Source organism: Mustela lutreola, chromosome 9, assembly GCF_030435805.1.
Source record: "Mustela lutreola isolate mMusLut2 chromosome 9, mMusLut2.pri, whole genome shotgun sequence".
Taxonomy (NCBI): Eukaryota; Metazoa; Chordata; class Mammalia; order Carnivora; family Mustelidae; genus Mustela; species Mustela lutreola.
This window is the reverse complement of record NC_081298.1, coordinates 47014487-47031012: the sequence shown is the minus strand read 5'-3', so window position 1 is coordinate 47031012 and position 16526 is coordinate 47014487. Positions and strand designations below refer to the sequence as shown.

The 16526-nt window shown below is 41.1% G+C and overlaps 1 long non-coding RNA gene and 1 other non-coding gene across 2 annotated transcripts in view; both read left to right on the top strand.

The window, feature by feature from the left end:
- Positions 1–2473: 2473 nt before the first annotated feature.
- Positions 2474–16526, top strand: part of LOC131808320 (uncharacterized) — a 37506-nt gene continuing 23453 nt past the window's right edge. The window contains exon 1 of the long non-coding RNA XR_009344776.1: positions 2474–2601. This is a non-coding gene — a long non-coding RNA (uncharacterized LOC131808320). The remainder of the gene's footprint in view (positions 2602–16526) is intronic.
- Positions 10009–10099, top strand: TRNAS-GCU (transfer RNA serine (anticodon GCU)). The gene has a single exon. It is a non-coding gene; the product is annotated as a tRNA-Ser (tRNA).

Below are 16526 nucleotides of genomic sequence, written 5' to 3'. Positions count from 1 at the left end.
TTTTCTTCCTAGGATGACTTGTCAGTCCTGACTTCAGCTAGGTGACAGTGAGTAATTATAAATTAATCAGACAAATTATTCAGTGCCAATAGCATAGTCTTCTACGTTTATGGCCTTGCCCTTCAGTCATTGTCAAATCCTATTAAAGTTTCGAAATAGTAGGCAGACTGCTGGGGAGCTTTCCCATGTATTACAAGAGACATTTTTGTGCTTTTCCAAGTCAGGATCAATAGACAGATGACTGTCCTATGTATGAAGTCACTTCTGGACATGGAAAGGGAGTTTACAAATTTTCATTCTCCTGGATTGAACTCCTAGTCACATTCAGGGACACTTTCATTTTCGGGATTCATTTTACCACACTTTCTACCAACATTTATTCAGACGTCCAAGAGGCTTTCCAATATAATGGAAAGAATATAATGACATTTATATAGATAAATAATGATTTAGAATATAATGACATTAACATGATCAAGAGAAAAAAATTCTCAGCTGCAGTAGGGTAATGTTGCTCAGGTTCCTTGCAAATCAAGGCAATTTGATCACAACTATGTGTGGGTTGATCCCTCGGATGAAGAGCAGTATTTAGGGGAAGAGACAGCTTCTCTTAAAAGACCGTTTCCTTGATGGATGACATAAAATCTATAGAAAAAGAGTCTACTGTCTGCAAAGTTTGGATAACACAGCTGGAAGAGCTAGTTGTTGCACAGGCCAAGGAGCAGGTGCTGGCATTGATGGAGGGCCTCCATGTAAAGTGCATGGCCATGTGCTTTACAGGTACCATCTTTTTAGCTCTCACATAAAGCTACACCTTGGCACTCTCATTTTACTAAGGAGCAAACCAACATTCAAAAAGTTTAATTAACTTTTCCAAATCACAGACCCTCCACTGTGGACCGGGGTCTGAATTCAGGCCTGTGTTGCTCTGGAATTTATGTCCTTTTCATTCTAAACATTCACTGACATTAAAAAAAAAAAATTGAAGAATGATTCACTGAAATAAATGTGATGCTATTCAAAGGAAATACATGTAAAAACCCTTACTTTGGTTTAAAAATGCACAAGTGTGCAGGTGTAGGATTGGGAAGATTGGAGGAACTAGCATTCTTAATGTAACCACCATTTTACCATCATGTAAAATTTGGTGTCATTGTCTGAGCCAATTTGTAAAGTACACTCATAAAACTGTACTGCCTCCTGAGGAGTGAACGGAAGTGGATTAGGATGGAAGATCTGCTGTCAAAATACTTACTTCCAGCACATCAGTTACATGATCTTGGGTTGTCCTTCTCCTTTTTGAGCCCCAGTGTACTAATTAATCTATAGAATGGGAAGAATCAGTTCTTGATTCACTGTCTTATAAGAACTAAAGAGTAAAATGTCTAACATGATGCATGTCACATAGAGCTCAGCATGTGTCCACTGGTGCTATTATACTATCTGGAGTTTATTTCCTAATTCCCAAGTCCAAACATTAAGAGTTAAAAATGGCCCTGAGTTAGTTCCAGAAGAAGGTAAAGCAGAGGTTGTCACCTGGATTCCATATCAACTGCACTAACAGCAGACCAAAGACTGGTAAGTTAAAAGACAGGAAAGAGGAGAGATTTTCTTTTCTTTTCTTTTCTTTTCTTTTTTACGATTTTATTTATTTATTTGACAGAGAGAGAGATCACAAGTAGGCAGAGTGGCAGGCAGAGGCGGAGGGGGAAGCAGGGTCCCTGTTGAAGAGAGATTCCCAATATGGGGCTTGATCCCAGGACCCTGAGATCATGACCTGAGCCAAAGGCAGAGGCTTAACGCACCGAGCCACACAGGCACCTCTAGAGATTATTTCCTTTTATTTCTGCTAGCATTTAACAAACATTTCTTGACTGTTCAATACATGCCAGGCATGTATTCACAATGTGAATAAAATGGTAAATGTCTTGGTCCATGTAATCAAAGGACTTCCCTTCTCATGCAAGAGGCAGGCATAGAACAGCTAAATATACAAATAGACAAAATGAACAAGATGACTGCTAATTTTAATTGTTATGAAGAGGCAAATGGCAGGCTGAGATAGAGAATAATAAAGGGATGGACTGCCTTAGACATTGGCCAAGTGGTTAAGGTTATGGATTGCTAATCCATTGTCCTCTGCAGGCCTGGGTTTGAATCCCATCCCTATCATTCAGTTTCCTGTCGGACTGGCCATGAGAGGTTTTAGTACTTTGTGAGAAAAATATTTCACCAATAGATGTGAGAAAAGGAAAAGAACTCATCTGACAAAAAAATTCAAATATCACGTAAGAGGATCTAAAAATATACATCTGTGTCTTGGAATTGGTACCCAAATCGCACTAGAGAACAAAATGTTTGTTTTGCCAAGTAATGAGCAATCTGAAAGAGCAGGTCCTTCCTGTGTGAAGAGGTTCCAGTTAGTTAATCAGATACTTCTGGGCTGAAACAGGCAGAAAGCATGCCTGGTGGAAGGAACAGCACAGCAAAGGCTCCCAGTAGCAAAGAGCCTGAGCTGGCCGGGGAGCCAGCCGAACACCCACACTGACGTCAGAGAACATGGCAAGTGAGTTTAAGAAGACCCAACAGTGCCCATGGAAGGTGAGGAGTTTGGATTTTATTTTTAGGGCTGTGCAAAGGCATTGGGAAGCTTTGAGTGGAGGGCAGTGTGAGGTTGGTGACAACTCAAGCAGAAACTGAATTTGGAGGAAGACAAAGTAGAAGCTTGTGGTAACTAACTCTGGAAACAACAGTGGCCTGGTAAGGGGTGGTAGCAGTGGAAATTGGGAGGACAGATGGATTTCAGACATGTTTTGGAAAGGAAATTGATAGGAAATATCACATGGTCCAATCACGAACCCGCTATATGTCCAGAGCTCCCTATTTAAAGGATGGATGAGCTTTGGAGAATGTTGTTTGGTCAGAAGTATACAGAAGGGAGGTACTAAGAATTTGTGTACTGTCAGTCTATGATTACTGAATACTCAAAGTCTATATTAATTGCTTATTTAGGATAAATATCAAAATTATCTTATAATGTTGATGATAATGGAATCATATATTAAATCATCATATACAGATATTTGGCGATTAATTAAGTACAATCTAATATGGCACTTCACAGATCTGCTAGAAAAAGAGCTAGAGGGGGAAATAATTCAATTGTAAGATAAAACTGGGAAAAGATCTAGAACTTTCTGGGCACCTGAGGAGGGGATGAATAAAGGGGAAATGGTGTTGTGCAAAAGGGCGCTGGGTGGCTCTTGTTGCTGCTACCACTTCCCTCACACATCAAACCACTCATTGAGGACTCCCTCCATGCCAGGCACCATGCTTACCACCTCATAAGTTGTCTTATTTAATCCTTAACAACCCTGGGAAATCCATTGTATTCTTATTCTTATTTTTTAAAGATTTTATTTTTAAGTAATTGACTATCCACGTGATATACCACACTAATAAAAGAAAGGGTAGGGGCGCCTGGGTGGCTCAGTTGGTTAAGCATCAGCCTTTGGCTCAGGTCAGGATCTCAGGGTCTGGGGATCAAGTCCCGAATCAAGCTTCCTGCTCAGCAGGGAATCTGTTTCTCCCTCTCCTTCTGCCCACTACTCATGCTGTCTCCCTCTCTCAAATAAATAAATAAAATCTTTTAAAAACATGGTGCTGTGCAGAAATTTCACAACACCTTCAGAAACTTCAAGATACCCACTTGGTAAGCTCAGGTCCTATCTTTTCTCTCAGGTGTTTGGCTTTCTTTTGTCAGAGCAGATTTTTTTCAGCATCTGAGCTCTTCCTTGTTAATAAATATTGCCTCTCAAGCAATCTTCGGAGATTGTCAAGTTCTGGCAGTAGAAAAACATTACTTATTTTCAAGACTTCTGTGAAAATTCACTGAGAATTAGGGTTTAAAACAGTGGGCCATGACTCGAGCTTCCCCTTCTCCTGGAGGAGAATCTGGAGACCTTCTCCTTCTCCTTCTATCACCCAGGGATCTTCTAAGGAAAAAAAAAAAAAAAAAATTGCCCCAGCAGCATTCTGGGGGGAAAACATGCACCGGACATTTTAGTATCTTTAAAGCCTTCCCCAGGTGATTCTAATGCAGTCAAGCTTGAGAAAATTGCTGCATACTTTTTGAACTGTCTCACTCTGTTGTTTCATTTTGAGATCTCTCTCTTTTCCACATGGCATGAATTTGCTTGGAAAAAACACATATACATTAAGGGCAAGAGAAGTTTCAGAAAATGAAGGAAGGCATAAAAGGAAAGGCCCAGTCCTTCTTTTCTGCTGGCCGTGGAAGGGGAGGTGGGGTGGGGAGGTTAGTACCCGCCAATGTCTGCAATTTTCTGTCTCCTGATGAACTCAGAGTCACCAGCCTCTGGCCAGACAAGGTTGGTGGTGGTGCGGGGCGGGGGGATCAGGTACAGATGCCCTATTCACTATACTTCTGATGGCTCTACCCTGCATTTTTAGTTCGGCCTTTATTTATCGTCTTAAAATTTTCCATTCCGACTTTTAGTCAACAGAGTCTCAAACTTCAACTCTTTTCTCATATGAGGATGGTGATGAGGAAAAAAAATACCTACCTGAGCTCTGCAAACATTTTGAGTAAACCCACACACAGGGCAAGTATAGTCTAGGACGCATAGCTAAGCCCTTTGTCAGTCCAAGGCCTCACTCCAACTGCACACTGCTTGGCTGGCGATCAAAATGGCTTCATCTTATTAGAAATCCCCAAGGCTTACAGAGTCAAAACTTGGACGTTTTCTGTACACATTAACAGAACTTATTCCACAGGCTCATAATAAATCTTTATAACCACATATGGCTGAGTTATAAATATCAGCTGGGAAGAGCAGTAAAATCACAGCATACAAAAAGGTGTCTGCCGGGCTTGGAAGCACTTTATACTTTATTAATTTACTTATTTTATCGGATTGCAGCCTTTCAGATGCTGGGGTGAAGTTAAATCACTAGCAACGTGAAGTGGAGAAACTAATAAAACACAAAAATCACGCCAAGAAAAACAATGCAACAATTAGTTCACTTAGTACTTTCAGTGGCGGGGTTGGGGAGGGGCACCGTTCTTATGGCAAAACAAAGAAAGTGAAACACAGGGAACTCGCTATGGATTATTTTGTCCTGCCGAGCAGGTGGAGGGAAGTTCTTTCTATTTGTTGTGATTCTGATACCTCCCTCCTGAAGTAAACAAAAGGTTGAACCAGGTATTTATCCACCTGGAAATATAGCACATGTAATAAAGAAAGAAAGAAAAAAAAACATGGATGGGCCCCAAGTGTCTCTCAGACACCAGAGCTTGAGTCAGCCTGGGGGCCACCTTTCTGTTTTCTGAAGCCTGTGTCATGGGCAAGGGTGGCAGGCCGTGGAGAGAATATCTAGTCTCTTCGATGTGTCGCTTTACACAGGAAAGTGAAAAACTGGGCAGTGCAGCCCAGATTTACATAGGCAGTTCTAAACTCAGAAGTCCCGTTTCAGTTTTAAGGTATCCTTTTGAAACACTGTCACTGCTAAAATCACAGGAACAACTGTGACCCTCTTTTCCCAGGGAAAAATGACACTTGTATTTTGTGTCAGCCTCTTTCTCCTCCAGGAACTCCTCCACCACCTTTCAAAAACCACAAGGTAGGGGCACCTGGGTGGCTCAGTGGGTTCAAGCCTCTGCCTTCAGCTCAGATCATGATCCCAGGATCCTGGAATCAAGGCCCACATCTAGCTCTCTGCTCAGCAGGGAGCCTGCTTCCCTTCCTCTCTGTCTGCCTCTCTACCTACTTGTGATCTCTGTATGTCAAATAAATAAATAAAATCTTTAAAAAAAACCAAAAACACATGTAAAGTGTCACCTTGACATAGATGCATTTTATGTCAGGAAGCTTTTTGAGACCAAGGAAGAAAAAAAAAAAATCTTAAACCTAAAGAGGTAGAAAATTTAATCAAACTGGTGATGATTCAGAATCACTGTTTACTTTCTAACATTCTTTTGCTAGACAAATAGAAATACTTTGGACATTTCCTATATTTGATTTTTTTCAAGATTACAAAGTTGTTCTAATGTTCTAATGAACTTTCCTTTGGCGTTTCAAACTTTCGCTTCAAAACATACAGCATCATGCATGGTTGGTGTGTTTGCAGCGAGATGCGGACATGGACTTTGGAGCATAGGAAAAGGATTTTAAAACATGGCTTTGGGAATCAAACCTGCAGAACTTGGTTACAGAAATTACATTAGCCCTAGATTAGGTGCATGTAGGAGATATGCCATATCCTTTTGTTGTTGTTGTTTACATTGAAAAATTCACTTATTAATGAAATCAAAATAGGATAGATTTAAAAAGTATTTTTCATGTAGTTCGTGTGAGTCTCCCAAAATTATGTTGTTCATAGAGTGAGTCCGGAACCACCAAAAAAGAAATACAAATATAATATATATTCAATTTAACATATCTTGGTTACAAATATAATATATATTCAATTTAACATATCTTGGTAGCTGCATAGATATTTACATGATTTTTAAAATCTAGAAGGAAATGCATTATCAAAAATGTAAACTACAGAAAATTTTAAAGGGATTAAGGAAATGGTTGCTTTGTTTGCTTTTCTCAAATGAAAAGTATTTTCTTTGTGCTTTCAGGATATTATAGTATTTTTAAATTGTATTTCACCAGATAATTAAAAGCTAATGAATATTTATGATGAGCTAGAGCTTACTGTTTTTTTTTTTTTTAAGATTTTATTTATTTGACAGAGAGAGTGAATGCACGAGCAGTGGGAGCAGTAGGCAGAGGGAGAGGAAAAGCAGGCTCCCCAATGAACAGAGAGACCAATGTGAGTCTCAATCCCAGGACCCTGGGATCATGATCTGAGCCGAAGGCAGAAGTTTAACCAACTAAGCCACCCAGGTGCCCCTATGGCATACTGTTTAGGGGAAAAATCTATTTTTACCAGGGCTGGTTGCATACTAGTGTAATGCCTACTTGCTACATAGAAAAGAGAGACTCTCAGTATACTGGAATCGAGGATTGAAGACAGCATCATTTACATTAGAATTTAATTATCCAAATACTATCCTAAGAGTCCTTTTTTTGTCATGGTAGTTCTGTCACTATGATATTCCACCAAGAAAAGGTCCCATTTTGTTCATATGCACCCAGCTTAAATTTCAGGAAACAAAAGAGAGTAATAAAGAAAGCAAAATACACCCCCATATATTATTTCTAATTTCCGCTCATAAGTACTGAAACAAACCATACGTTTAAAAAACATTATGCCTAAACTTTGAGATCGACTCCCACAATTGTTAAGTAAATATAAATTATTATGGGACAGTTATGAAAGACACCCTCACTGTCTTTGAATCACTTACACTTGTGGGCACTTGCTACATGGCTCGCCTCTTCTTCAGAGGGCCCTCTATAGTGGATTAGTCAAGCATCAAGCATTCCCCAGTTTTTCCATGTAAAATTTGCAGAAATCACAACTATTCTAATAACTCATATTATAAATTGCACACGTTGTATAAAATTGTCAAAATGTCATCATGGGCACTCGATCTTCAAGTCCTATCATTCTTTTTTTTTTTTTTTTTTAAGGATTTTATTTACTTATTTGACGGAGAGAGATCACAAGTAGGCAGAGAAGCAGGCAGTGGTGGGGTTGGTGGCGGGAGGGGGGGCGGGAAGCAGGCTCCCTGCTGAGCAGACCGGAGCCAAAGGCAGAGGCTTGACCCACTGAGCCACCCAGGTGGCCCTCTGTCATTACTTTATAAATAACCTACTGTGCTTTCAACTGTCAAGTTTTCTTAGAAATGAAATACCTGTTAAACACAAGTTCATCACGCTTCAGGCCGGTCCCCACCACTTTTGTTCCTGACTTGGAATTTTCTGGATGGGACTGTTTTAAGACAGGCTCTAAGATCTGCAATAACACAGGGGAGTTTTTATGTAAAATTAGGTGACGTTTTCCTCATTATAGGAGGTAAGACAAAATTAAACACAAACCTTTGCTAACAGGATTCTATTTCCTGGACCTTAAAGTTCATGACATTTAGCTCTCTGGAAATCTCTTCCAACAGGTCAGGGCATAAACAGTATTCAGAGATTTCAGACAAAGGCATTTCCTTCACAGTCATGGCCAGGTGAATCTTTGACTTCCATGTAGGCTTCAAATAGCAGCCCCATAACAAGACCTTTTGGCAATTCTTTCTCAAATAAGAATCCATTTACTGCCAAAGAAAGCACCTATGTTGGATGGGTGCAAAGTTCTGTTAAGGAAAGACAAAATGTGTATCCTGCAGGAGAAGGTACACAGAGTCTTCACAGGGCAGGGCAGTCTGTACATTTTGCTGTAACCTATGAATTAGTTTTGTGGATTTCACCTTTTTGGGCTCCAGAGAAATAAAATCTAAGGGTACAGTACCAGGTCTCCACGAAGGACCCAGAAATACCTGTTGGCTGACTGAATTAGGGCAAAACTTGGAACATGATTTCAATCCAAATTCCAAATTAACTGGAGGGCAGTTCTGTGAGTTCAAATATTGGAACAGCTGGTTTTATAGACAATCTGAGACCAGGTTCTTGCCCTCAGTGTCAGGTAATTTTGGAGGGTGGGGGTGGGAGAGAGGGCAAGGAATGTTTATATTAAATTCTATTCCTCTCTGAATAAGTACTCACTCTCCACCCCCCGCCAGTTGAAGAGAGAATCCTGAAGGTAGCCCTGGTGTAAAGCATGTGCACTAAAATAAGCAGGGCTTTCAGCACCCATTTGCAGGAGCTGATTCAATCCCAAATACACTTTTTTCTCTCTGTCCAAAATCTTCCATAGAGAGGGAGGGGCAGTGTGAGAAAAATCAAAGGAAGAATGGGAATTAACATGCACGTTATAGGACAGAGGAGCCTTGTGGTGGAGGGGTCCTGGGGGAAACTTTGGACACCAAAGATTTGCAAGGGTTCCCTCCTATTTGGAATTATAGCTCCAGAGTCTACACGAGGGGGCCAGTTCCATAGAAGGCACTTAATAAACATATAATGAATTGAAATGAATTGATGACAAACCAGGGTAATATTGACATCAATTGATTAATTCATCTACCCATTCCCTTAAAAATATTTAGCGGATCCTAAAACATAGGTGATGTAGAGAACGTACAGGAAAGATGCAGTACTTGACAGCCATGACATTCTCTAGGAGGTGAGGGGTGAGTGAGAAGTGATCAAATATGGCCCATGTTGCTATGCACCCAGAGACGTTTAGAGACTCCCCACAGGCAGGGATGTGAGCAGAGCCATGAGGGGCTCCTGGAAGTCTCCTGAGGGTCTGCAGATACTCTGGAGTTACCAGGATTGCTGTGACAAAGCAGAATTCTGTTCCCCGTGCTTGTGCTGCTGTGTCTTTCTGGGCTGGAATGGACCCTGCCCTTCTACGCCACTCCTCCTTCAGGGACCAAATCAGATGCCAGCTTGAGGTGACAGCCCCTCCAAACACTCATGTACACAGAGAGACCAGGGCACCTGAAAGATTAACAAAATGGTAGTTCTCGGACTTGGTTGCTCACTGTGGCTATCTACAAGCTCAAATTCCTGAAATTGTGATTTCATTGTTTTTGGGTATGGCCTGAGCCTGGGGATATTTAAAAGCACCCTCCCCCATAACCCCGGAAAGAATGAGAATATTACCCAAGAAGAAATCTATTTTCAGCTATGCCAAAGTAAGGATTATTTATTCTTCTCTCCCTTTTAATTTCCCTGCTTTTTCCATGGAAAGCAAAAATGCTTATACTTTCACTTTTGCAGGCATGCTGAACAGATTTACAAAGGGTAAAAGCACTTGGGATACTCTGTGTATTGAGGGGAACATTCTGCCTGAATAATCTGCTGTTCAGTCTTTCATCTCCCTAGATCGACCACTGGGCCTCTATTCTCCTGGGTCTGGGGTAATAAACAGCTCTTCTGACTGCTCTTTAAATCGTATATAAAAGAGGACACAAATGGAAGTGACGAGGTGGCCGAGCGGTTAAGGCGATGGACTGCTAATCCATTGTTCTAACCCATAACTGCACGCATGGGTTAGAATCCCATCCTCGTCGTTCAGTTTCCCTGCTGGACTGGCTATGTGAGGTTTTGGTGTTTTGTGAGAAAAATATTTCACCAGGGGACGTAAGAAAAGAAAAAAATTTGCATGACAAGAAGATCCAAGTGTCACGTAAGAAGATCTAAAAATATACATCTGTGCCTTGGAATTGGTACCCAAATCACACTAGAGAACAAAATGTTTGTTTTGCCAATTAATGAGCAATCTGCAAGAACAGCTCTTTCCTGACAGTGTACAAGAGGCATGGAAACCCCAGCCAGACTTCTGAGTTGGCCGAACCTGGCCTGGCTGCCTGCTCCAGCGGTGTGTCAGCCGAAGTCAGAGAGACCGGCTGCCAGTGACACCCCGTGCAGGCGAAATAACACTGATCTCTTCAATGGCGGGTTATGTTTGGAAACGTCCTGCCTGTTTATGCTGCCAAGTCTGCAGACAGGGCTCTGCCGATCGTGGGTACAGGAGGAAGGCCACCTCGTGGAACACAGGTGCTGTCTGGCCTCTCTGCCTGCCTAGGGCCCAAACGAGGTGCCCCTGTGTGTTCGCCGCCGATAGGACGTGTGTTCTATAATCTGGAAGCTCCCAGAACTGGTGCTGAAAGATCCTGTCCTGAGTCATGTCAACTCCACACCTACTTCCCTTACAGGATCTGGGGCACAATTCCATGACCACCTACTGACTTTGAGGTTTGTCAGCCACACAGCGGGATAAAAAAAGGCACGCAAGGCATGAATTAGCATGGTGTGAAAAGAAAAGTCGGTAAAAAGAGTCCAGGGTGTGAGGAGGTAGGAAAACATGTTCTGCAGGGAAAGGGATGTTGATACATGGAGAGACACGTGCTGGGAAAATCGACACTCCTCTCTTCTTCTGAACAGTTACTCCTACTTTCCGTGCTTCTCTCACTGTTGACAGAATCCTACAGCCCTCTCTCATTTCACTCTGGCTGCGTCAGGTGAGATGAAGAGAACTTACAGCAGGAAGTTGTGTTTTCAAATACGAACATTACTGTAAAAAAATATTCAGTAAAGAGTTTCACATCGCGTTGCTGTTCAAATCTGTCCCACCTGCAGCTCCAGATGCTGCCAGCAATGCTGCCTTCTCCCTAGGGCAGGAGAAGGGAAAATTTTACACAGTCTCTGTCCAGAAATTTTTCCTTGGGTCAAGCTCTTGTAATATCCAATTGCCACATTCTTCTGCTGATGTCCTCCTGAGCCGTGAAGGTCTCTGCTCTGTCCCACAGGCTTCCTAACCACCCACCTGCCACCACTACTCCTGAATGTGATGCTGGGGAAAGGCACCTTGTCCTCCCCACCCACACTACACCCACCTACACCTGAACATTTAAATGACACCCTTACAAGGGAAAATGGGATGGCTTTTGTATAACTTAAACCAGAGACACAAGCATGTGAAATGGCTTGTTCGTGCATGCCATGAAACAACACCCGAAAATCTGCTTTGCTGGAAGCAGAAAAGCTGAACAATTTTGGATTTGTATTTACATTAGCACATTATTTATTTTTTCTTATTAAAACAATAAGATAATACACATCAGATTTTGAAAGTATAAGAATTAGTAAAAAAGAAATAGAAAGTGGGCTCCTGGGTGGCTCAGTTGGTTAAGTGTCTGCCTTTAGCTCCTTTTATGATCTGGATCAAACCCCATGTCAGACTCCCTGTCCAGCAGGGAACATGGTTCTCCCTCTGCTGCTGCTCCCTTTGCTTGTGCACATGCTCTATCTCTGTCAAATAAATATATAAAATCTTAAAAAAAAAAAAAAGAAAGAAAGAAATAGTTACCAATCATGCTTCCTTTCTGATAATTACTATGATTTTTTAAATTTTTTATTTAAATTCAATTTGCCAACATATAGCAAGTACATCATTAGTTTTTTTTTAATTTTTTCAATTTATTTATTTTCAGAAAAACAGTATTCATTATTTTTTCACCACACCCAGTGCTCCATGCAATCCGTGCCCTCTATAATACCTACCACCTGGTACCCCAACCTCCCACACCCCGCCACTTCAAACCCCTCAGATTATTTTTCAGAGTCCATAGTCTCTCATGATTCACCTCCCCTTCCAATTTACCCCAACTCCCTTCTCCTCTCTAACACCCCTTATCCTCCATGATATTTGTTATGCTCCACAAATAAGTGAAACCATATGATAATTGACTCTCTCTGCTTGACTTATTTCACTCAGCATAATCTCTTCCAGTCCCGTCCATGTTGCTACAAAAGTTGGATATTCATCCTTTCTGATGGAGGCATAATACTCCATAGTGTATATGGACCACATCTTCCTTATTCATTCGTCCGTTGAAGGGCATCTTGGTTCTTTCCATAGTTTGGCGACCGTGGACATTGCTGCTATAAACATTGGGGTACAGATGGCCCTTCTTTTCACGACATCTGTATCTTTGCGGTAAATACCCAGGAGTGCAATTGCAGGGTTATAGGGAAGTTCTATTTTTAATTTCTTGAGGAATCTCCACACTGTTCTCCAAAGAGGCTGCACCAACTTGCATTCCCACCAACAGTGTAAGAGGGTTCCCCTTTCTCCACATCCTCTCCAACACATGTTGTTTCCTTTTTTGTTAATTTTGGCCATTCTAACTGGTGTAAGGTGATATCTCAATGTGGTTTTAATTTAATCTCCCTGATGGCTAGTGATGATGAATATTTTTTCATGTGTCTGATAGCCATTTGTATGTCTTGATTGGAGAAGTGTCTGTTCATATCTTCTTCCCATTTTTTGATATGTTTGCCTGTTTCCTGTGCGTTGAGTTTGAGGAGTTCATTATAGATACTGGATATCAACCTTTTGTCTGTACTGTCATTTGCAAATATCTTCTCCCATTCCATAGCCGCCTCTGAAAGAGGTGCGCGCAAGCCGGGCACTCCCAGCCCGGGCCAGCGGCAAAATCTCAGTGTGCGATCGCTGCTTGGAACCTCTCTGGCGGTTGGGAGCTCCCAGACAGCTGCCACTGCCTTGGCTTTGGGTACAAGCAAAAGATCCTGCGCCCCCAGGGTCTGCAACTTGGAACGTGCTCTGCCAATGGCCCAGGGGGAACTTATTTAGGCTCTGCACCCAGACTGAGGCTTCTCTCTGAGAGGGAGATCAGGGTGCGGTTTTTTTTTCCTCTAAAACTACAAAAACCATCAAAGGCAGTCAAGGTGAGAGAAAAAAAAAAAAAGGTGAACAAGCATAGAAACTGCCAGAGAAGAAAAGCCTGAAAAAAAACAGTTTCCTCAGAGCCCACCCCCTTGAAGGGGGTGGGAGGACTTAACTCAGGAAACATCATTGACCCACGTGGCAGGCCCCTCCCCCAGAAAACGAACCAAGAAAGAAAAAAAAAAAAAAAGAAAGAAAAGAAAAGAAAAGAGGAAAAAAAAAGGACTACAAGAGAACAACCACTACTTCATAGGAAAACTTGTATTGTTCACTCGTTCCCACTATTCCGTTTTTGTTTTGTTTTTTTTTTTTATTACTATGATTTTTAAAAAAATAAGGGCGCCTGGGTGACTCAGTGGGTTAAAGCCTCTGCCTTCAGCTCAGGTCATGATCTCAGGGTTCTGGGATCGAGCCCCACATCGGGCTCTCTCCTCAGCAGGGAATCTGCTTCCCCCTCTCTCTCTCTGCCTGCCTCTCTGCCTAATTATGATATCTCTTTTTCTGTGTCAAGTAAATAAACAAAATCTTTAAAAAATAAATAAATAAAATAAATACAATAAAAATATATTTACATTTATGTATGAATAACCAAAATTTATAGTAATATTTGATATGCGATTTTGAATCTAGTGTTTTAGTTTTAAATATCTTCTCCTTTTCCAATTACAAATGTAGATTATTTTTAGTGTGAAAAAGTAAAATATTACAGAAATTAAAAAGAGAGCGTAAAAGTAAGACTTTCTACAGCAGGTGCTGGCGACGATATGGACAACAGGGAAACTTTCTGGGCTGTTGGTGACAATGCAAACTGGTACAGCACTCTGGAAAACAGTATAGATGTTTCTCAAAAAGTTAAAAATAGAATTGCCCTGTAATCCAGCAATTGCACTACTGGGTATTTACCCAAAGAACATAAAAGTATTAATTCAAAGAGATGCATGCACCCCTATGTTTATAACAGTGTTATCTATAATAGTCAAATTATGGAAACAGTCCAAGTGTCCACTGAAAGATGAATGGATAAAGGAGATAAAGAAGATTAAGACAATGGGATATTACTCAGCCATAAAAAACAGAATGAAACCTTGCTTTTTGCAACAACATGGCTGCAACTAAAAAGTATTATGCAAAGTGAAATAAGTCATTCAGAGAAAGATAAATACCACATGATTTCACACATATATGGAATTTAAGAGGGACAAAAAAGAGAGACAAACCAGGAAACAGACTGAAAAAACAAACTGATGGTCATTAGAAGGAAGGTGGGTGGGGAATGGGATAAATAGCTGACGGGGACTAAGGAGTGCACCTGTGGTGAACGCTAGCCATTGTATGGGGGTGTTGAATTACAAAATTGTGCATGTGAAACTATTACCCTATATGTTAACTAACTGGAATCTAAATAAAATTAAAAAAAAAAAAAGAAGAAGAAGACTTTCTGGTAATTCCCACCCCCTCTCATCACCATCTTTGACACTTTAGTGTATAATCTGACAATTATTTTTCTCTTTTCCAGATGTACATATACTCAAACTTTTGTCCTGAGAGCTTCCCATTAACTACATGTTCTTTGAAAACACCATGCTAATGGCAACTTATGTATCATAGAAATGCACCAGAATTAATCTTTTTTTCCTATTGAATTTGTTTCTCCAGTTAGATGATTTAGCAACTTTTACCAAGTTTGTTGCCGGGCAGACCCTCTCATCTTTGGCCTCATTTCTGGTGGCTTCCCTTAGAGTAAAGTCTTTGAACAAGAATAGGGAATCACAGGACAAGAACTTTCAATCAGCTTGATACATATTATTAGGCTATATGGGCACTTTCTACATTCAGTATGTATATATTTTTTTAAAGATTTTATTTATTTATTTGACAGAGAGATACCACAAGCAGATGGAGACGCAGGCAGAGAGAGAGAGAGGGAAGCAGGCTCCCCGCTGAGCAGAGAGCCCGATGTGGGACTCGATCCCAGGACCCCGAGATCATGACCTGAGCCGAAGGCAGCGGCTTAACCCACTGAGCCACCCAGGCGCCCTCCGTATGTATATTTGATTACAATTTTAACCAATTTAAGATATTTGGTTAAGATATCTTTGACATTTTGAATCATTAGATCTTCTTATTAGTTTTCCCTTCAGATTTCTTTCATAGAAAGCATTTCTCCAACATGAGAGTGGTTAGACTCTCACACATTTTTCTTTTCTTTTTTTTTTTTAATATTTTATTTATTTACTTGAGAGAGAGACAGTGAGAGAGAGCATTAACGAGGAGAAGGTCAGAGAGAGAAGCAGACTCCCCATGGAGCTGGGAGCCTGATCCCGGGACTCCAGGATCATGACCTGAGCTGAAGGCAGTCGTCCAACCAACTGAGCCACCCCGGCATCCCTCTCACATATTCTTCTGTGTTGGAGATTGTTTTGTACTTGTTTTTGTTTTTTCCCATTTCTTTCTTTTTTTTTTTTTTTAAGATTTTTTATTTATTTCACACACAGAGAGAGATCACAAGTAGGCAGAGAGGCAGGCAGAGAGAGAGGGGCAAGCAGGCTCCCCACTGAGCAGAGAGCCTTATTCAGGGCTTGATCCCAGGATCCTAGGATCATTGCCTGAGCCCAAGGCAAAGCTTTAACCCACTGAGCCACCCGGGTGCCCCACGTTTTTTCCCATTTTGCTCCTTAATCCTGTTAGACTTTGTTTTAGTAGGTCACATAATGTGAGAATGTTTTGCTTTCTTTTTCTAAAATAAACAAGTAATTGCTCAGCACCTCTTAAAGATATTCTTTGCTTGGGGGGGGTGAGGTGTTTTTTTTAACAGTGAATCCAGGCTACTCATTTCTGGTCCATTGACTCATTGTTGATTAAGCATCAATGCCACCTGGCTTGACTTTTTGTAGCTCAAAGCATGGCAACTTTTGTAGCTCAAAGCATGGCAGGTAGGTACTGAATTAGAGGGTGCTATACAACATTAACTGTGAGCCTCTGTGAAGTGGTACACAAACTCCCTAGCTCCTGTTGGAAGGGAGTACTTGTGGCCCCTCTGCATAAGGTTGTTGGGGGAAGGGAAATGTGGCAGTTCAGGAAAGTCATGGCATGGTATTTATCACAGATGGGTTACACATGGTAGCTACTGTTAGGTGTTGCATTTTGTATCTGCTAAGAGGAGCCACACCCAGTATTGTTTGTTTGTTTGTTTCCTTTTTTTAAGTCCTGGCTATTCTGGTCTCTTTTTATTTTCAGAAAAATTTCTC